This window comes from Paroedura picta, chromosome 3 (assembly GCF_049243985.1).
Source record: "Paroedura picta isolate Pp20150507F chromosome 3, Ppicta_v3.0, whole genome shotgun sequence".
NCBI classification, from domain to species: domain Eukaryota; kingdom Metazoa; phylum Chordata; class Lepidosauria; order Squamata; family Gekkonidae; genus Paroedura; species Paroedura picta.
This window is the reverse complement of record NC_135371.1, coordinates 114787990-114811228: the sequence shown is the minus strand read 5'-3', so window position 1 is coordinate 114811228 and position 23239 is coordinate 114787990. Positions and strand designations below refer to the sequence as shown.

Here is a 23239-nt window from a genome sequence, read left to right as displayed (position 1 = left end):
GCTGCAGTGTCCTCTACTCTTGCTCTTGCCTTAGCCTGCAATCTGTTATACATGTAAAAGGCAAACACATTTATTTATATAAACTTTCAGAAATGCAGTATGTTCCATATGGAATAGATGAATAGTTCATTGGCTATTTAACCATCCATGAACACTGATATTTGTCAGAGTACCAGGCAGCCAGGCATCTTAATTTCTAGGCTGTTAAAGGATCGAGAATAATATCTTTAACCACTCCTGCGGTATTAAATAAAATAAGGCCACTTGGGGAGGAGTTAGGGCGGGCCCTGTCCAGGATAAAAACTCAGACTGCCCAATCAGGAGCCGCAAAGCGGCTCCTGATTGGGCCCTCTGAGTGTCCATCCAGGGCCAAGCAGCCAATGGGGAGGCGTGCAAAGTGCCTTCCTATTGGCCCCTCACCAGGACAGACCAAAATTCCATTCACCCAGCCCAGTCTGGCTGCCAGTCTGCTCCTGACCACCGCAGGGAGAGGAGGTCAGTAGGGCTGCCAAGGGGGATGAGAACAGAGGCTTGGACAGGCTGTGCCAGCCCTTTTCGCCCCAAGGCTGTCCTAACTGTCATGTCCAACTGTAAATTGCCTCAGAACCCTGACAGAGCTGGCAGGAGGCTGCAGAGTGCTCCCCCCCCCCTCCAGGCCTGCTGCGAAGGAACCTCTGACAGCCCCTGACTGAGGGAAGGAGGCCTTTCCAAGAGCAACGCAGGGGAGCCTGAGGGCCTTCCTTTTGAGGGGGGGGGACTTTCCCCTTCTGCCAAACAGTTGCCTGACAGGGAGGCCACAGAAAAGACCCTTCTCGCTTAAAATACTGCTCTGCCTGGAGGTTAGACACAGCCAAGCCATGTGTCTTTCTTCTTTGCAACTCTCTGCAGATTTGAGGCCACTGCACAGCATTATTCTGCAGAGGAAACTGGCTCTTTTGTCTCCTGTTACATCTGCACAACAACCCTGTGCAGTAGGCCTCAAGTCTTTCAATTCAACAACAACCTGTGTGGGAAGCCTTAAATGTTTCTTCTCTACCACAACCCTGTCCAAAGTGGCCCTTTCTGCCTGGGGAGCTGATCTTTATACTCTGCAGGTGAGCTGTAATTCCAGGAGCTCTCCAGGCCACACCTGTACGTTGGCTACCCCTGGGTTGGAAATATTCCTGGAGGTTTGGAGGTGAGACTTCAAAATCATACAATGCCTCAGAGTCCCGCCTTCAAATGAGCCATTTTTGCCTGCAGTTAGTAGGGAGTGGTGCAGGTGTGTCCCTCCTGGGCTATGGGCTATGGCCAGCCCTTATCAGCAACTGTTTGTATTCTGGGGTGCAGGCAGGCAGACCAGCATCAGTCCTGTGAGTCTGGAAAGTGCAGGAAAATCTAAATAAATATTTACAGCCTGAAACTGTAAATAGAGAACAAGTAAATGTCTGGAGACACATATTGGCCTGGCAAATAACCTTGGCCTGGCAAATAAATATAAAACAGTATAAAAAACCTTACTAAGGTCAAGACTGCTGTGTACAGAGAGTCTTCCTCTTAGGGTTGCCAACTTCCCTGTGAGGCTCGCTACCCCACCTCCTTCCTGTGGAATCTGCTATGGGGAGAGAAAGGGAAGACGATTGGAAAATGCTTTGAGACACCTGAGGCCTGCTGGGTCACTGCGGCCCATTCCCAGTTCCCTCAGATCTCTCACAACCCCACATACCTCACAGGTTGACTATTGTGGAGAGATGAATGGAAAAGGTGTTTGTAAACCGCTTTGAGACTCCTTTGGGTAGTAAGCAATAGGGTACAAAAATCTGTTCTTCTAAGGAGCAACCATGAAAGAAGCATGTGGGTACATAACATTTTACCAACAGTGAAAACATGGGAGGCAGAAGGAACAGGGTGGACACCTGTGTACTGTGACTACCCCATGTGTATTAGGGCAGAGGGGCATTTCAGTGAATGTGGCCTCATTCACACAAGAAGGGAAATGATGCAGAACTGGGAGGAATTGGTTGCCATGTAATCTTCCCCAAAGAAAAGTCTCCAGTTTGATTTTCCCTTCACATATCTGAGGACATGGCTCTGGAAAGCTCATCTGTAACCACTATGCCAAAATTCCCAAAGCTCAGTCCTCTCCCACACTCAATGAACATTCCACACCACAGGTTCTTGACACCCATATCTCCACACCCATAACCTCATTTGCCACCATGCCACGACAACCTCCCACACAACACACACATTCAACCCCATGCCCTTACAGACAGGACAACTCCTCCCCTTCCTCTTCCCACTGCCAAGCTCTAGCGCCCGTTGTATTCTTGGATAAAATGGGCTTTGCCCCTAGTCAAGCTAACACATGCTACACTAGCAATCATTATTATCCAAGGCAATAGAACGCATAACTGTGAGGGGTAAAACAACTTGAGGAAAAATAATACTTGTAAAGAGATATACATTTTAAAATGAACACACTTTTTGAAAAATGTCATTTGCCTAGTTTGCGACTGTCACTTTAAACAGCATGGCATTTTCAAGGTTCAGTGTTTGCATCTGTTTGGAACTTTGTGTGTATGGAACAAATCCACATGGAGTTTAGTTGAGGGAAAGATTAAATGCATTATGAGACTGAAGGTCAACACATGTTCACTAAATCTGTCTAATTATTTGTGTTGACCCTCTGTTGTTGTAATGTCCCAATTCCTATTGTATCCATTCTTGAAACCAGTTCCACATGGATTACCACCATAAAAAACCTGAAGAAAATGACCTAATTGTTAGAAACAATTGAAAGATCCATGCTGAAAGCCAACAAGAAAACTTCTTATATAGCGAGTATGTTACTGGGATTAACTTGACCTTTACTCCACACTAGCCTACTTTCATCTGGAAGAGTTTTCTGTTTAGTTATTATTTGTTTTTGAAGGTCTCAGTGATTCATGTTCAGTGAAAATCTACCATTTTGAAGGTGAAATATCACAATGCACTCTAAATTCTTCCCACTGTGAAGTGCAAATGCCTGAGATAATCTATACATTTCTTCACAAAGCTACTGCACGAACTTATTGAGCAGCTAAATAAGGCACTTGGTGCATCAATACTGGCTTCTTATTGATGAATCTAGAACAATACCTTGCCAAAATTCAGGGTGATTTTTCCAGTGAGATAAGCGTAATGTATTCTGGCCCAGACAAAATAGATAATAATGAATTTAAGTTTTTCATCTGTTTGTACATATTTCTTTTTGTCCAATGTTGCACATTTTAATACTTATTTTTAGTCATAACCCTTCCTCAAGTGTAACCTAAAGAGGCTTATCACATTGTTTCTCCCTCCTTCACTTTATTCTCACAATAGCAGTTGTTTGATATAACCTATAGCAGACCAAAAATATTTCACGCATGGTAAGGAGGCAATGCTGGCTAAAGGCTAAAGGCAATGAAACCAGAGTTTGAGCAAGAGGTTTTGAGTTTTTCATAGTTTAAATTTATAGATTCTAATCTAGACTGATTTTTCCAGCACTCTAGCTAGAGCCATGTATGTGTAGACATACTTAGTATACATAGACATAGATACCCCCTTTCTGATCTTTACTGTTGTTGACAATGTGACTGGAACTTTTTCTACTTATCCCTGACTCCAGGGAGAAAATGCATGCAGAGCAGCCACTGTGCATGCATAGGCTTCTGAGTTATTTATACTTCTGGAATTTTTTTAAATGAATGTTTAGCTGTCATGATGGCAGTGAAGCTGAAAAATATGAGATGCAAAATTGAGAAAGAAAAAAGGAGGAAGTGACTGCATGCTTTATCTCTATGGAGGCTTCTAGACACCGTTTGAGGCTTCCGGTTTTTCAGATTTGGGATAGTACAAGAATATGTGCACCTCGTGGAAGTGTGCCATCTGCCAAACTCATGCAAATAAGATTCAAATTGGGTTTACTATATATAGACAAATATTCATACTACCTGCAGGCTATCAGGTATATGAATAGCTTGCCCCACTTTTGACTTTTTGATTTGTAAGTTCCTTTGTTTCATTAAATGCCATGTGAAAAAGAAAGTTCTCTAATTCATTTTAAAATTGCTGCTTGGAACTGTTCTACTATAAGTTAGCAAGACCTACATTCTAGCTTAATGTCACTAACATTACTACTGTATATTAATTGTCTGATCTTTTGTTCTTGCAAAATATTTTTCCCCATTTAGAACACAGTTTTCTTTGGGATTTCTGAGTCACCAATAATTTAATGCTCTCAGTGGACCTGCATCTTTATCCCTCTGTTTCTTTATAATGGAAGACTTGACTGGGTAATAACTGCTTTCATTTATTTTGACTGGTGGCTGGAGGTGGAGTGGGGCTTAATATGCTATCTTGTTCTCTTATTGTCTCAGATCCTGTTTATGGATGAGGATTCTGGAGAGTGCATTTGTAGAAACCCCCTGGAGAAGTGAGAGGGACAAACTGTTCCCTCAGATACTCCACTCCTGGATTCTTTTCTGGAAGGACCAAAATTACAAAGCAGAGAGCTTGGCTAACCCAGAATCCTCTGTGGTAGCTTCAGCCCCCCTGGAATTGGGTCTCTAATCCCTCAGAGTCCAAGGGTAACTCTTAAGTCTATCAAGGAACTAAAGCAATCTGTCTCAAACCCAGTCCAGAGCAGAGTGAACAAAGAACTAGGAGGCTGTGATCAAGAATAGCGATCCCCAACCTGTGGACCGCGGACCACATATGGTCCTTCGACTAATTGGAGGTGGGCCCCGAAGGACGCCTTCTCCCCCCCCCTTTACTTCATCCCCCCCAGCCCTTTACAACACACTTCATTGTTGTGGCGTGTCTGTATCTTATTTTGAAGGGATGTTTAAACATTACTATAGCGATCTGAGAGTGCTAGGGCAGTGGTTGAGAGTAGAGGAGTAAACTACCCCCCCACACCGGGCCTCAGTAAAAGGCGTTGAGTGGTCCCCGGTGAGTGGTCCCTGGCGTTGAGTGGTCCCCGGTGATAAAAAGGTTGGGGACCACTGAACAAGAAGACACTGTGGGGTATCTTCCTATAGCACATCCAAGAATTAGACAAAGGTTAAATATCTGTCCCTCTTAATAAAACAGTAAGGAGGGTTGGGGTGGGCTGTGTCCGTGATCAAAACTCCCGGATTGGCCCCTTGGCTCACGACTGACAAGCGGAGGGGCCAATCGGAAGGTGCTTCACATCTTGCAATTGGGCCCTCACCAGGACAGACTGGGCCCTCACTCCAGGGCAATCAGGAGACATTGCTGCCAGTCTGCTCCTGACTACCGCAGGGAGAGGAGGTCAGCAGGGCTGCCAAGAGGGATGAGAACAGAGGCTTGGACAGGCTGTGCCAGCCCTTTTCGCCCCAAGGCTGTCCTAACTGTCATGTCCAACTGCAAATTGCCTCAGAACCCTGACAGAGCTGGCAGGAGGCTGCAGAGTGCTCCCCCTCCCCCTCCCTTCAGGCCTGCTGCGAAGGAGCCTCTGACAGGCCCTGACTGAGGGGATGGAGGCCTTTTCCTTCAGAGAGCAACGCAGGGGAGCCTGAGGGCCTTCCTTTTAAGGGTGGGGAACTTTCCCTTTTTGCCAAAAAGTTGGCTGACAGGGAGGCCACAGAGTGGACACAGGCCCTTCTCACATAAAATACTGCTCTGCCCGGGGGTTAGATACAGCCAAGCCATGTGTCTTTCTTCTTTGCAACTCTCTGCAGATTTGAGGCCTATTGCACAGCATTATTCTGCAGACAAAACTGGTTCTTTTGTCTCCTGTTTCATCTACACAACAACCCTGTGTAGTAGGCCTCAAGTCTTTCAATTCAACAACAACCTATGTGGGAGACCTTAAATGTTTCTTCTCTACCACAACCCTGTCCAAAGTAGCCCTTTCTGCCTGAGGTGCTGATCTTTATGCTCTGCAGGTGAGCTCTGCAGGAGGGAGTGGTGCAGGTGTGTCCCTCCTGGGCCAGCCCTTGCCAGCAACTGTTCGTATTCTGGGGCGCAGACAGGCAGACCAGCATCAGTCCTGTGAGTCTGGAGAGTTCAGGAAAATCTAAATAAATATTTACAGCCTGAAACTGTAAATAGTGAACAAGTAAATGGCTGGAGAGTCATGGGAACTGAAGTAACTTTTTTCAACCTTGGCCTGGCAAGTAAAATAACAGTATAAAAAACCTTAATAAGATCAAGACTGTTGTGCACATAGAGCCTTCCTCTTAGGGTTTCCAGCTTCCATGTGAGGCTCTCTACCCCTCCTCCCTCATGGGGAAGTGGAAGGGAAGTGGAAGGGAAGACGATTGGAAAATGCTTTGAGACACATGAGGCCTGCTGGGTCACTGCAGCCCATTCCCAGTTCTCTCAGACCTCTCACAGCCCCACATCCCTCACAGGTTGACTATTGTGGGAAGACAAAGAGAAAAGGTGTTTGAAAACCGCTTTGAGACTCCTTTGGGTAGTAAACAACAGGGTACAAAAATCCGTTCTTCTAAGGAGCAACCATGAAAGAAGCATGTGGGCACATAACATTTTATCAACACTGGAAAAAATGGAGAAGAAAGAACAGAGTGGACACCTGTGTACTGTGACTACCCCATGTGTATTAGGGCAGAGAGGCATTTCGGTGTCTGTGGCTTAATTCACACAAGAAGGGAAATGATGCAGAAATGAAGCTCATCTGTAACCATTATGCCACAATTCCCAAAGGTCACACTCAACGAACATTCCAAACCACAGGTTCTTGACACCCATGTCTCCACACCCATTTGCCACCACAACCTCCTACACAATACACACATTCGACCCCATGCCCTTACGGACTGCACAGCTCCTCCCCTTCCTCTGTCCACTGTCAAGCTCTAGCGCCCGTTGTATTCCTGGATACAACGGGCTTTGCCCCTAGTTAATTCATATTTATTAAGGTGCATGATGCACAAATTATATTAGTCCGTAAATAAAATAACAAATGTGTAATATCATTATCTAGAATACTTAATATAAACAAGAATTCTGCAGGAGGTTGGACTAGATGACCCTGGAGATCCCTTCTAACTGTAAGTTTCTATGATTCTAAGAAGTTTCTCAGAACCAATAGTCCATGAGCATAAGCAAAGTCCAAAGTATCAAAGTGACCAGACCCAAGGAATCCAAAAGAGTCAAAGCTCCACAAGATTGTGTGTGTGGGGGTGGGAGCTGGGGATTGACAAAGTGTAAGACAATTAACATCAGCAAAGATGGACTGGCTGGAAAGCTGACATCATTTGACATGCAATAGAATGAGAGTCACATTCTCATGCAGGCAAGGACAAAAGTTAATTGGCAAAAGCTGGGGAAGGCCCTTATCTGTGACGTCCACTTCAGAGCTAACTGTTGACTTGACACTGCAGATGCTGTTTAAGGACAAATCTACCCAGTGTTAATTGGGAGCATAGTTTTAAAGTTGCAGCAGAGTTTCAGGTCTAATTGAGGGGTGGATAGTTTCAAGCCTGAGCCAGGATTTTAGAATACAAGAGAAAAGCACAAATTGATCTTTTTTTTTTTTTTAGAACAGCATTTACCTGCAGTATACCTTTATTTACAACTTGTTATTGTTGTTGTTGCAAAGTCATGTCCAACCCATCACGACCCCATGGACAATGATCCTCCAGGCCATATCTGACAACTGTTGACAACTGTTTTGAGTCCTGCTATTTACAACTAAAAGGACTCAAAACAGACATTTTAATTTTGATTAATAGTGGAAATAATGCTGGATTTTATCAGGACATGAAAATTTTATTGAGATGTGTTTGTATTTTAGGTATTGGCATAGTTATATTGACTTATCATTTTTATTATATCTATATTGTTCAGAGCAAGAAAGTAGGATCTTGAATAATATATTAATAAGTTTCAGATAGTATATACTCTGTGCTCAATCTCTTTAGTATGTTGGTATACTCAATTGTTTTGCATAAAGTAAGTAGGGCTGTTTGACTTGTACCTATAATATATGATAGTTGAGTCAAGATTCAGACACTCTTACATATATGGCTGACCAATATGAACACATATTTAGTGTGCTTCAGTGTCCAGAATGTTTGGTGTTTAGATAAGGTGACCAGATTTTAACATTGGGAAAGTGGGACACCATTGACCAGGGGGGTTGATTTAAAATTTGGTCTATATAGAGCAACAAAAAATTTCATAGAACGCAAAAATAGTATTGTAATATATATATTTTAATTTCAACATAAGTACAATTTGCCAGGTGCCCCCAGATGTCCCTCCAAAAGTGAGACAATCTGGTCACCTTATGTTTAGAGTGCTTGGTGGTTTTGGCCACAGTAAATCTCTAAGCTGTGTTTTCACCTAGAATCATAGCATATAATCAGCCTTCCTCTAAATAAGTAGCTCTTCCACTGAAGAATTGCATAAATTGGAGGAAGGATATTTTAAGGTGGGGATGGCTATTTGGAGAATGAGTGGATCCACCTTGTTATTTTCTTGCATACTTCCCATTCATTGCATTGGGAATTGTCCAGGAGAACTTTCCAATGGCTTTTGCCCTATATTAAATATTTCAGATTTATTTCACAGAACTCAGACAACAATACCAGAGTTGATAACGCTGAACCAACTTCATATCACTTTTGAGATGTGATCAAACAATTCAGAAGGAACAATTTTCTGATCAACTGACCAGTAGCTGGAAAAACAGAGCATTGCACATGAAGATTTTGAACCTGTTGACTGTTGAGGTTTCATACAGAAGCAGAAGTGCTTTATTTAGATTGTTGTAGTGATGTTACAGCCTAATACAATAGTCCCAGTGCCAGATGTTTCTAACACTCTCTTAAACTGTACATATGATGGTTTAATAGCACCACTGTAATGGAAGTGTTATTATTCAAACACTAGATAAGTATCAAAGAAGTTGTCAGTTGTTAAAATGCCTGCCTCAGCCTATGCTACAGGAACTGACATCTACCGCACCATATCTGACAACTATTACCTTTTCTAAATTCTGATGGGACCTTTCTAGGGCTCGCTTCAATGCTTTTCCATTAGCTTTGCTTAGTGGGGGATTTCAGCATCTACCTATGGAGGCACGGCTGTGTTCCTGTAGGTCTGGAAAAGTTGAAACTATTTCCCATATTTGACTGCATGTTAACTCTTATCAGGATGCCAGGGAATGTTTGAATCTACTTGAACACTCGGATGATTTTTTAGTTCATTCCTTACTTGTGGATAAAGACACTACTATTTCTTATATTGTGTCGAAGTTTTGCTATATAGTCATGAGAGTACAGAGGTCCCTAATTGGTGTAACAAGAAGCTCAGATTGCTTGTAAGACAGCTTCCATGATATCAGTATATCTGCTATTGTTTTTAGTATAGTACAGAACCAGTTTTCTGTTGTAATTTACAGTTGCAGTCTCTAATCTGGATAACCGAGTTTGATTCCCCACTCCTCACCATGCAACCAGCTGGGTGACCTTGAGCCAGTCACAGTTCTCCTAGAGCTGTTCTCACAGAGCAGTTCTCTTAGAACTCTTTCAGCCCCAATTGTAAGCTGCTTTGAGACTCCTTCAGGTAGTAAAAAGTAAGGTATAAAAACAACTCTTTTCCTTCTTCTTGCCAGTCAATTCGTGCAAATCAGTAATCATCAGTAAACCTTAATAGCATCCAAACTGACTTCTCAGCCACTACCTGATTGGTTTTCAGTCATAAATGGCCCACCGTGGTTGTTTAGCCCAATCAGGAGGCAACCCTTGGCCAGAAAGGGCTTAATAAGAGATCAGTTCTCCACCTCCAACTCCCTGCCAGTTTGTTTGCTTGGTGGAAGGGGAGCCGTCCTCATAGCATGCCCAGCTGCCAGTAAGTTGTCCTGGCCTCTTTCAACTCAGAGGACATGGGGGGGAAGCTTGGGGCAGCCTCCATACACCTTCTGCATGTGGGGGTCTGCAGGAATCCAAGTAGCAGCCCCTGTTGAACCTCTGGGACCCAGGGTGGCCAAGAAAAGCCTCTGCCCTGGGAAAGTTTACTTATGAGTAAGTCATGTCCCTCAGGGAGGAATGGTCTGCCCTGGTACTTTAACCCCAATCAGGTGGCAGCCCTCAGTCAGGAAGAGTTTAATAAGAGGTCAGCTCTCTGCCTCCAACTTTCTGCCAGTTTAAGAAGTTTGCTGGGTGGAAAAGGAGCCAGCCTTATAACATGCCCAACTGCCAGTAAGTTGCCCAGGCCTCCTGGCCTATTTCAACTTGGAGGTCTTGGGGGAAGCTGGGGCAGCCTCTATGCACTTTCTAGAGGGGTGGGGAGGGAGGCTGTAGGAGGCCCAGAAATGCTGCCCTGCTGACCCTCAGTTTCCCAGAGTGACCAGGAAAAGCCTGTGCCCTGGGAATGTTTACTCATGAGTAAGTCATGTCCCTCAGGGAGGAATAGTTTGTCCCTGGTAATTTAACCCCAATCAGGAGGCAGCCCTCAGTCAGGAAGAGCTTAATAAGGATCAGCTGTCTGCCTTGAACTTCCTGCCAGTTTCAAAAGTTTGCTGCATGGAAGAGGAGCTGGCCTCAGAGGATGCCCCACTGCCAGTTGTTGGAAACAGCTTTCTGTGTAATGTCTCCTGACTTGTGAGGCTGTAAACAGGAACTCTCTTCACCAAAGCATGAGTGAGATAGACAGGGACACTGACCGCTCACCTTTGATCTCACTGACCTGGCTCTAGAGGGAAATTTTGTATTTCCCCAGTCTCTTCCCTCTTCTCCTCCTTCTCTCAAGCCTGCAACATGATGGAAGGGGGATGCCTCAAGCATCTTTCTCCATCCAGCTATTTAGACTAGAATAGGAACCTTCTCTTTACCTCTAAGTATGTAGAATTATGTTCTTTAATAAATAGTTCTTATATTAAGTACCATGTTGGTAAACGTGTCTTTCTTTTTTGTTATTTTCTGACTGCATGCACTCTGTCCCACACTGCATTACTTGCCATATTAAGGCACTCTGCTAACTTTCTGGGTATTAATACCTTACCAATGCTTAATATCCTTCACCAGTAAGGTGCATTGGCCTTCTGGTCTGTTTCAACTCAGAGAACATGGGGGAAATCTGGGGCAGCCTTCATGCACCTTCTGGATATGAGGGTCTGCAGGAGGCCTAGAAACAGCCCCCTGCTGGCCCTCTGGGACCCTGTGAAGCTGAGAAAGCTCTGAAAGAACTGATCTGTGAGAACAGTTCTAATAGGACTATGATCATTCAGCTGGTTGCATGTGAAGAAGTAGGGAATCAAATCAGGATTGGGTTAGGCAGTTTTGTGTGTGTGTGAGGGGTAAGAGTAACACTCTTCTTGCTTCTTATTAGCAAAGTAGCATATTCTTGGTTCACTTAGGTGTGAGCCTGAAGCAGTAGCCCATCTGTTGTGGGACACCCCACTGAAATGTGTGCGGCACAGCCTGAAAAGCAGCAGGAGTACTTCTTATTTATTTATCTAGAATTATAAAACCACAAGGGGTGATAAACCTGCCTTAAAGGCCTATCTGATAATTAGTTAAAAGCACAATTAAAATAAGTGGAACCAAAAACAGCAGCATACCCACAAAGTTAAATACACCATAGGGAACAACTAAACAAAACAGAAACACTGTGCTTCGTGGGATCTTTTTATACGTTATGTGGTGAGGTAGTATAGGATCATGCCTGATGTTCTGCCTGATGGAAGAGAACATAATGAAGGATATTAAATATTGGTTGACTTATGGTAAAGTCTTAATATCCTGAAAGTTAGCAGAGTGCCTTAGTATGACAAGTAAGCACAGCATGTGCAGAGTGCAAGCAATGAGAAAATGACAAAGCAAAGCATGTTCAGAAAGGTGGTACTTAACTATTTATTAGATAACTTAATTCTACATACTTAGAGGTAAAGAGAAAGTTCCTATTCTAATCTAAATAGCTGGATGGAGAAAGATGCTTGAAGCATCTCTTCTTCATCATGTTGCAGGCCTCAAGGGACAGGTCAATGAGATCAGAAGGTGAGAGGTCAGTATTCCTATCTGTCTTACTAAATCTATGGTGAAAAGTGTTTGTGTCTGAGTCTCAAGTCAGGAGACATCACACAGAGAGCTGTTTCCAACACATAAGAGGCTTTCAGGAACTGTAATGGGGGGCATGGACTTATTTTGAAGGTCAAAACAAAGCTTCTGATTTTTGGCAACCTCTAAGTTAGAAGAGGACCCAAAAGCTGACTGGAATGGAAGTATAGGTCTTTAGCTGAAATCTAGTGCCAGTCTTGTTTTGTACCTCACTTTTTACTACCCAAATGAGTCTCAAAGCAGCTTACAATTGCTTACCCTTCCTCTCACAATAGACACCCTATGAAGAAGGTAAGGCTGAGAGAACTCTCAAAGAACTGTGATTGGTTCAAGGTTACTCAGATGGCTGTATGTGGAAGAGGAGTGGCAAATCAAACCTAATTCTCCAGATTAGAGGCTGCCACTCTTAGCCACTACACTGTTGGCTCTCTAGGCTTCCAGTAATTGTGATACTTTACCCTGGTCAGTAGAAACTAAATTCCAGAAACACTGTTTTTCCTCCCCTCTACCACAACTTTGCTTTTGTTACTGGATTTTAGAAAATCTTTGACAGATGTATTTCAGATGTTTGTTTGTTTGTTTTTTTTGCTTGATCAAACCAACCCTCAGAGTGATTTTGGCTTTAGCTGTTTATCCCAGGTTAGATAAAGTTTAGGAGAGCTAACTGTATACTCATAAAATGTCAGTACTTCAAAACAATCCTTTAAGACAGGAATTTCCAACCAGGGGTCTGTGGACCCCCTGCAGTTGGCAGGAACTCTTGAGGGGGTCCTTAGCCTTTCCCCTCTTGCTTTAATGGACTTGGACATAAGCTAAAGAATCAGCCACTTCCACTGCTTCCCTACTCTGTCCAAGTTCTCTTGTTTCTACACCTGGGACGGTGGTTCCTGCACTCCTATTCTCCCCTTAAACCACCTCCTGTCTCTCCTTCCCTCAGTCCTCCTGGTAACACATGCCACTTCTTGGGGGCATGAGAGGGGTGGGGCCATGTTACATCACTTCCAGGACTCCTTGAAGCCTGAATAAATTATTTCAGGGGCTCCTCTATGGTGAAAAGGTTGAAAAAAGTTGTTTTAAGATTACTTGATACAGGGACCTGAAGGTTTTGTTATCCATATGCTGGGCTAAATTGAAATGCAATTTGATAGGCCATATTTCATTGGGAACAAGTAAACAAAATATACTGTATATACTCGCATATAAGCTGACCCGGATATAAGCAGAGGCACCTGATTTCACCACAAAATATAGGCAAACGTATTGACTCGCATATAAGCCAAGGATGGGAAATGCAGCAGTTACTGGTAAATTTACATTAATTGAGGCACCAGTAGGTAAAATGTTTTTGAATATTTATTTCAAAGAAAAACAGTAAACTAGCTCTGTAAGTCCAGTACAATAGCTACCAAACTGGGAGAATGGACTACTCTAACTACAGCTACAGTGCCCTCCCCCAGAACACAACACTGAAAGAAAGAACTGTAAAAATCAACTTTTAAAAGAAACACAACTCCAAGAAGAAAAGGCAAACCATGCTGCCCTTCAAAAAAAAAAAAAAACATTAGGAAAAACAGTAAATCCCAAAGCACCTCCAAAGCCCACCCCACCCACAGAAACCAAAAGAATAATTTGGAAGAAGTGAAGGCAAAAGACAAAAAAAGATCTGAGTCCTCAGTCAAACCCTTGTTGTCCTACAAGCAGCCAGAGCAAGAAAGCTTCAGCTTGCAAGAGGCTTGCAGAAGCAATGTAAGGATTGGCTGACTGGGAGCAGGCTGTTAGTTCAATTACCGTATATATCTGCATATAGGCCGAGGAAGATGTTTTCAATGTAAATATTGTGCAGAAAAATTTGGCTTTTACACGAGTATATATGGTAAATACAGCCTTACACAAAAGATCCCTTTAGAAATGATTCTGAATGGTATATGGGTGAGGCTACAATCAACTTACTCTAGAGTAATCCTATTCGATAGATTATTTTGAGTGAGTCATATTTTAAATCAGACTGATGGCAGCTCAATTTGATGCTGCTACAGAGCAAATCCCAGTTTAAGACAAATGCAATCTGATTTCTATTCCATCGCTGTTTTTGTTGTGAAGCATTGTGAATTAGGATACAGTAAATTAGCTTGTAGATGCAAGTAAGTGGCAGTAAATTAGCATACATATCTGCTGAGAATGTGAGAATTAAATTTGAGTGTCATGGCACCCCCCCCCCCAGAATCATAGAATCACAGAATCATAGAGTTGGAAGAGACCTCGTGGGTCATCTAGTCCAACCCCCTGCACTATGCCGGACACTCACAACCCTATCGCTCATCCACTGTAACCTGCCAGCCCCTTAAGCCTTCACAGAATCAGCCTCTCCATCAGATGGGTATCCAGACTCTGTTTAAAAATTCCCGAAGTTGGAGAACCCATCACCTCCCCAGGAAGCCTGTTCCACTGAGAAACTGCTCTAACTGTCAGGAACTGAGATGGAATATCTTTTGATATTGGTTCTGGTCCGTCCATTGGTTCTGGTCTAACACAGTACTCCAAGTGAGGCCGAACCAGAGCATAGTAAAACCGTACCATCACCTCCCGTGATCTGGACACGATACTCTGTTTGATACAGCCCAAAATCCCATTTGCCTTTTTAGCCACTGAGTCACACTGTTGACTCATGTTCAATGTATGGTCTACTAAGACTCCTAGATCCTTTTCACACTTGCTACAGCCAAGACAAGTCTCTGCCTTCCTATCTTTAAACCGCCCGTGGCGCCACGGGCGCCACAGACTATATAATTCGCTAAGGGGTCTGAAGGTGGGATTAGTCCGTGATGAGGAAGGGTCCGGATTGGACCCTTCCTCATGACAGACAATCGGAGGGACCAATCGGCAGGCGCGAAGGGCCTGCCGATTGGTCCCTCCGATTCCCAGCTCCAGCAACTGCGAGCCGCGCGCAGCGCGGCTCGCAGTTCCCCCTGACCTGACGCGGCGAGAGGCGCTTTGCGCCTCTCGCTGCGTCAGGCCGCCGACCCAGGGAGCCCCTGGCAGTCGCGCGAAGCGCGGCTGCCGGGGGTTCCCTGCCTGGCGGGCTGACGCCGCCTGGGGGAGCCCCCGGCAGTCGCGCGAACCGCGGCTGCCGGGGGTTCCCTGCCTGGCGAGCTGACGCGGCGAGAGGCGCAAAGCGCCTCTCGCCGCATCAGCCCGCCCACGCCGAAAGAAGCTTGGACCAGCCTGCAAGAAGGCCGGACCTCCACCGCCGCCGCTGCCTGCCGCCGCGCCGCCGCCTGCCGTTCCGCCGCCGCCGCCCGGCTCTCCCCGCCCCGCCGCCGCCGCCGCCGCCAAGGGGCCGGGCCGCTGGCCAGCAGGGGAAGGAGCAGCGGCGTCGGCGGACAAGCGCCGGCTGAAGGGGACGCGCAGGCGGCCGGCAGGAGCAGCAGGAGGAGGCGGCGCCGGAGGAGGACCGAAGCCCCGGCTCGCCGCCGCCGCCGAAGGACCCGCAGACCACGCCGAAGACCATGGTAAGGTCCTAGCGCCCGCTGCATTCCCCTGCAGCGGGCTTGATTACTAGTATTGGTATATTTGGTTTTTCCTACCTAAATGCAGATCTTTACATTTGTCCCTATTGAACTTCATTTTATTCAGTTTAGCCCACTTCTCGAGCATATCGAGATCATCTTGTATTCTGATTCTGTCTTCGGTTGTGTTTGCTACCCCTCCCAGTTTAGTATCATCTGCAAATTTAATAAGTATCCTCTCTAAACCCTCATCCAAATCATTTATAGATATGTTGAACAACACAGGCCCCAGGACAGATCCTTGGGGTACTCCACTTGTCACTCTTTTCTAAGAAGATGCTGAACCATTAACAAGTACCCTCTGGGTACGATCTGTCATCCATCCACTTGACAGAATAAGGGTCCATACTGCATTTTACCAACTTGTCAACAAGAATATCATGTGGAACCTTATCAAACGATTTACTGAAATCCAGATAAACTAATTCCACGGCATTCCCCTGATCCAGCCAAGTAGTCACTTTCTCAGAAAAAGAGATAAGGCTGGTCTGACATGATTTGTTCTTGCAAAACCCGTGCTGACCAACACAGTTAAATTCTGGGTATAAACAGGGACTGAGAGACTTGGTATGAGTAGATGTGCCCTCATTTACGTAGAAACAGATTTCTTTAAATGTTACATACAGGTAGGGAATTTAGTTGCCAGGAAGAGTCAAGATGCATTAGAGTCAAGATGCATAAGGGACCAAGCAGTAAATACAGCTAAGATTGGAATAACATATGGTAAGACATTTAAACAGCAGCAAATTGGTATACAGGTAATAAATGAATTAACAGATGTGAGATCTGAGTTTGAGTCTAGTGACCCCTTTAAGACCAACAAAGTTTAATTTCTGGGTATGCATGAAAACGAAGTGACTTCTCATGCATAGTGAGATAAGAAGCAATAAACCCAGGGAGTTCCATTGTCCTGAGTGTTGTAATTCCAGTCTGTTTTGGAAATTCCTTTGCAATAAAATGGCTACTTTGAGATTCTTTATTAGTGAAATGGAAAATTTAAATGTTCTCCTACAGGATTCTCAGTTTTGTGAGTCTTATTTATTTATTATTTACTTATTTTATTTATTCAATTTATAGTACACCTTCCTCCTTGGACTCAAGTCAGATTACATAATGGTAGCCCATTAAAGCACCATCCCCCCCAAAAAAAATATTAAAAGCCACCAATCACAAGATAGTAGAAAAGAAAAATCCTCCCCACAACCATGTATCAGCCTCCCCACAACCATCCACGAAGGGGTTCATTAGATAGAATAGCATAGCCTGAGAGGGCCCATTGATTTTAACAGACCTGATCTGAATTAAAGACCTGGCAGAAGAGCTCTGTTTTATAGTCCCTGAAGAACTGTGACAGCTCTGTCAGGGCCCTTAGCTCTCCTGGGAGCTCATTCCACCAGGTCAGGGCCAGGACCAAAAATGCCCTGGCCTGGGTTGAGGCCAGGTATATCTCTCTGAGGCCAAGGACCACTAACAGATTAGTACCCACAGACCAAAGAGTCCTGCAGGGAGCATAAACAGACAAGTGGTCCCTCAGCTAGGCAGTGCCCAAGCCACGGATGGCCACCAAAACCTTGAACTTGATCTGAGCCATGATTAGTAACCAATGCAGCAACAAAGTCTCCCCCATTGCCACCATCTATGTCCAGTTCTGGAAAAAGGAGCACAGCCATTGAAGGGCTGCACCCTGAATTTCGGCCCCATTGAGGCAGTGAACCAGTAACACATGGGTGACCATGTCAAATGCCGCTGACAGGTTGAGTAATATTAGTATGGCTGACCCGCCCAGATCCAGCTGGCGCAAGAGACCATCCACCAAGGCGACTAGCACCATCTCCACCCTGTGGTCATGATGGAAGCCCAACAGGCATGGATCGAGCACTGAAGTTTTCTTCAAGTTTTCTTCAAAGTCCACCACAGCCCTTTCAACTACCTTTCCCAGGAATGCAAGATGCAAAACCGGGTGGTAGCTGACCAAGCATTAAAAAAACCCTTCAGTATTGCTGTTGGTATTTAAATAATGTTTTCATTCTTGCAGCTTGTCAGATTTCTTCACTCTCCTTAATGAATGGGAATACACAAGCTAAAGACTTCACAAGCTAATCTGCCTGCCTTGTAATTCTCTCTAATTGGCAAATGCCTGGTTCGGTCATTAGCCTCCTGAAAAACTGGAAGAAAACATTTATGTAAAACACTGTCAACATTTTCATGGGCAATACAGAACAATGATTTTAAGGTGGTGTTATTGTTAACATGGCTACATTTCCAAGATACAAATTAAAGGGACATTTTGATTAGAGAATCTAATCTGACCAATATCTAAAAAGGGTAGTCTCCTGCAGTGGAAATACAAATATATTTGGCTGTGTCTTCAGTTTAGTACTATTACTTCAGTGTTTTTAGGAAGCTTTGTTGGATCAAGATAATATGCAGCCTCATCCATCTCTTGTATTGTACTACTGATAGCACATGTATGGTAGAAATAGGTACTTCGATGTTAGTGTAATCACTTCCAGTTTCCCCAGAACACCATCCTCTGTACATTATTTTTCTTTGTGTAGGTAACAGCCAAGGAATTAACAGTTTCCAGAACATTGTCAATGAAATAATAAAAAAAGTTCTATTCTTCAATTTAAATAAAAGATTTACTTGACCCATACCATAGAAGTATGTGTAAAAATGTCTTTAGTATTGTGTGGTTGGGTGGTTTTCAGTGAACTCTAGCTGAGAGCTTCTGTTTTGCCTGACCAGTTTTGCCTGATCAGATCATGTTAGTAGATGATTTATGCTATTGTACTTGATATATGTTCTGTGCTATTCAGTATTTAATTTTGACCCTCTGAGTTTTGCAATTTTGTTAAGTAGAGAATTGTGATAAATAGCATGATTGTCTCCCTCTTGTTTTTATCATGGCAGCAGCCCTTTTCTGATCATCCAAACAGTGTTTTTAAAAAAGAATTCTTTGCACCTCCACACTACATAGTGAGAATGCAAGAGCTTGTTTTCACTTCTCTCCTTGTGTATCTATTTCTTTTATTCCAGCTCTGATGACATCTGCTGGGCTCTGTTTGGTAGTGCACCTCCTTCTATCAACTGCACCGAATATACATTAGAGCGCTGCTGCATATTCATTTTCACCATGTGTCCTTTCTATGATAGATTATTCTAAGAGGAAACCAGTTCTTTTTCTATACTGTACATAGAAACACAGAGTTATGTGACCAGAGGATCAATTTATACAATGAAATTCTCTGTTGAGCGGCAAACATTTAAATAAATCTGTTTAAAACCTTTTAAAGTATTTTTGTGAAAATTCTTTTATGTATAGTTATTTTTTCCAAGATTTCTTATTGCTATTTTAATTTCCTTATTGTGTTTCTGCAGTTCAGCCACTGAGACAGCCCAGCATTTGACTGATGGGATATTAACATTAGAAATTATGTCTACCCTATCTTACTATGTGAAATCTACTTCTGTTCTGTAGATATGTTCTTCACTTATGTATTGATTGGCAGGCTTTCTGGAGTCATTTGTGGGCTGTATCTTTCAGCAGAAGACACACATTCACCTCATGGTAATCAACATTCCCTTCTCGCTCACCATCATTTCTAACCCTGGGCAAGTTTATTCCCATAGTCATGGGATCTGTGTGGAGTAACAGCTACATATATCAGTAAGCTGTCCTAAGAAAGAAGAAGGGATACAAGCCTCTTTTTTTGCCTCTTCTATCAGAGGCAATGTCCTCTTCTATGTCCACTGATGGAAGAGGAAGGAGAGAAAAGTTTTGCCCAGGCAGGTCCTACAATTTTAGAAATCAGTTTTACTGAGGCCAGGAAGGATTGCAGGGTGTGGGGTAGGGGGCATAAATCACACACAAAAATAATCCTCACATCCTCAGATTGTGCAGTCCACATGTGTCAAATGTAGAACAAATAGCCCAGCCTAATAAAAAACAGATGAAGGCACCTTGCTGAGGAATGCTACCCATTTTCAGTACTGTGTGAGGATAGTTTGGTATGGGCTACGGAACAGCACAGAGACAAATTGACACAGCATGAGTGGTGCAGAACTAAGTCCATCCTTGAGAAAATTTTCACTGCCTTTTCCTGATATGCTTTTAATTCAAAATGTGTATCCACCCAGTAGAGTGCATCTAATCAGCTTTCCATACAATGAAAAAGGGGGGAAAGACCACCCAAAAGTTCATGAGATGAACGTGTGAGCCAGAGGCTGTAGTAAACAGGTATATTAAACAAGATTGCATAGGAAAGGTAATTGGATCCATCCCATGTGCATATTTAAAGATTTAACAGTGTTAAGGGATTGAGTCTTCTCTTTAGCATGGATTAAATTATTTTAGCACTACTCGTTTTCCAAGAGCCTAATACAAGGATTCCCATAACAAAATCTTAGTATGCTAATTTCCTAAGGTTTACTAAAGAGGTTCTTGTGCATGATATTTTCTCCCTTTGCCATCTATGCAAGGTGGTGGAGCCTTGTGTTCTCACTGATACGTCATAAATAGAAGCATTGTGTGGGGTACCAAGAGCCCAATTGGCATGCAAAAATACTTTTATGTATACAGGGAAGTGTTAACTGCTTGTTGTTCTGGCAGCTGCTTAGCCTACCATGCAGGTCCATTTCGAAGGTCCATAGATTATTGAAGCATGGAAGTTAGCTGCACTGGAATGAAAGACAGCTGAAGTCATCATGTACCATGAAACCTAGCTATTTTGTTTAAGGCTGCTGTTTGCTGTGGCTATTTTAAACATCTGGAAATCTCACTTGATACACATCTTTCTCTTACAGAATCATCCAGAAAACTTACCCTATCAATATTATCATTGTTTGGTCCCAGGGGTTGGATTTCCAGGCAGCTGGATGTTTTTCTTGGCCTGACTGGACATTTATTTTCTTGCACCTGACAGATATTTGTCTTTTAGCCTGCAGTTTGGGAAGAAATATTTTTCATAACCACCTTTATCACATTTCTTTCATAGCAGAAACATTGAGAAAAGCAACAGTAGATAGATGGAGCTACTCATTTTGTTCTCTTGATAGCAAAGCGAAAAAGGCCCATGAGAATAATGTCTTTCATCTATTCAGGACTGAGTCTGTTTTGTCCCAGGAAGTTCCCCCATGCCTAACAAAATTAAATACTTTTTCCTGACACCACTTTGTTATCCACATATTAAAGCCCTTTTGAAAAAGATGGCAAATTTTAAGAATGCATCTTTTGAGGCCCTGATTTTAACCTAATGTCTAGAAACCCATGGAGTGCACAATTACATTTCCTATTGTTATTGTGGTGCCAACATGCTCCATGACCATGATAATACTACCTGTCAGCTTATCTAGACAGCATGTATAGACCACAATTTTTGCACCCATCACATAAGACAACATGTGGTTCAGATGTCTATCATAACCCCCCTAACCATGTTTCTAATATTATAGAATCAAAAGCTTGCCTACCCTCAGTCTCATGGTGTTGTGACTGTTATTACAATATTTTGCATTTTCATCAGAAAGAGGGCTTATTTTCTCTTTCCTTCACCTGATGCACTCCTAGCTTGATCCTCAAGCTTGACCACAGCACTAAAGCTGTCAATCTAAGGATAAAAGAGTGTTAGTGGGTCCATGGAGGTCTCATTTACGTACCTCTCAGGTTCTCTCATCTTCTCCAGGTCATCCACTCCAGCTCTGAGGAAACAGGCTAATTCCCTGAGAGAAATTATAGAAATCAAATTGTTTGTTACCTTAAAAGTCCAAGGCTAAAAAGACAGAATATGAAACTTGGTTATGTTTGTTGAATAGACTAAGGAATTGCTTTCCAGAAATGATGGAAGAAGAAGAAGTGGGTTTTTGTACCCCACTTTTTACTATCTGAGTCTCAAAGTGGCTTACAACTGCCTACCATTCCTCTCCCCACAACAGACATCCTGTGAGGTAGGTGGGGCTGAGAGAGCTCTGAGAGAATTGTGATGGACTCAAGGTCACACTGCTGGCTGCATGTGGGTGAGTGGGGAATCAAATAGGATTCTTCAGATTAGAGGCCACCACTTTTAACCATACCCATGGCTCTCCAGGTGTCACCATCAAGAGGTAACTACTACCTAGTTGCTCATTTTTTAGAGGGAATGTGAGAGGCAGACCAACCAATCCTTTCTGTCATCCTATCTAGCCCAACTTCTGCCTAGTCACTTCTTCTCAGGCTCCTTCAGTGTCTAATCATTTCACAGAAATGGAGAGAGAAGTCCTTGCAGTAGTGTAATTGGCAGCTGTCACTTGGTTTCTTCCGTTTATCAAAGGCCTGTCTGCTAGAGAGGACAAAAAGAGTGTGGCCCTTTCCATTTGTCATCTTGGATCCATTTATATTTTATATTTATGTTGTTAACCACCATATTTTGGTCCTGGCCCCCACCTGGTGGAATGAGCTCCTGGAAGAGCTATGGGCCCTGCAAGACCTTTCAGCATTCCACAGGGCTTGCAAGACGGTGCTCTTCCACCAGGTTTATTGATGAGGCCAGTTTCTCAGAGCATAGATCTGGTGGGCTTCCCTTCAAGGAAGACACCCACTTCCAATTTCTTGACATCTCTGATGGTCCCCCCTAGGTGGGTGCACCATTTAGGATGGGGTTGTTTTTACCGCCATGCTGCTTATTATTGTATTACTGTGTTTTAATTTGGTTTTTAATGGGGTTTTGTATTGGAACCTATTGGAACCTGCCCTTGCCTGGGAGTGGGGAGCAATAAGTCCAACTATTAATATTATTATTAATAATAATAGTTAACTAGCCTCATTAATTACTTAAACACTGAGTTGTTGTCAGCCATTCAGTCATGTCTGACAATGGTGATCCCATTGAACAGCTGTCAGCATGATCCATGATCCTGCACTGCCTCCCTCAGCCATGCAGTGTTCAGGCCAGCATCCATTCCGACCATGTCAAGACTCTGCTCTCTGTTGGCCTGGTTTCCTTTTTCCACTGACCAATCCAAGCATAATTGAGTTGAGTTGGATCACATGATATGGCCAAACTAAGTGAGTGGGAGTTTCAGAATGTAGTATTTCCTTGTTTGTGACTTTTGTTGTCCATGGAACTCACAGGAGGTTTCTCAAACACCAGAGTTCAAATAAATTGATTCTTCTCTTGTCTGATTTTTTCATTGTCCAACTTTCACAATCATAAGAGGCTATTGGAAATATGATAGAGCTAACTAATCTATATTTGGTAGTCAGGCTTATATCCTTGCTTTTCCATGTTCAGTCCAAGCTCATCATTGCTGAGCGACTCAGAGCAATTTGATGTTTTCTTTCCATACTGCAGTCACCACTCACCTCAATCTGTGATCTGAGAAAAATGAATTCTTGAATGCCTTAGATCACCATCGATTGTTACTGTGACTTGTCTGTTTTTGCAGTGGTCATTATTTTTGTCTTTTTAGTCTTTGAAAGGCCAGTTTCTTACTTCGTTGACCTTTGTAATCAGCTGTTCTAGGCCTTCCTTAGTTTCTGACAGGAGGGTGGTGTCATCAGCATATTCCTTCCTCCAATCATAATTCCAGTGTCTGATTCTTTGAGTTCAGTCTCTCTCATAATGAAAGCATATAAGTTAA

The 23239-nt window shown here is 43.4% G+C and overlaps 1 long non-coding RNA gene across 2 annotated transcripts; it reads left to right on the top strand.

The window, feature by feature from the left end:
- The first annotated feature begins 795 nt into the window (after positions 1-795).
- On the top strand, positions 796-18700 carry LOC143831297 (uncharacterized). 2 transcript variants are annotated; one of them, XR_013228802.1, is made up of 3 exons: positions 796-839; positions 4197-4298; positions 18662-18700. It is a non-coding gene; the product is annotated as an uncharacterized LOC143831297 (long non-coding RNA). The 2 variants fall into 2 exon arrangements; XR_013228803.1 differs by lacking the exon at positions 18662-18700 and adding an exon at positions 6977-7029.
- Positions 18701-23239: the final 4539 nt, after the last annotated feature.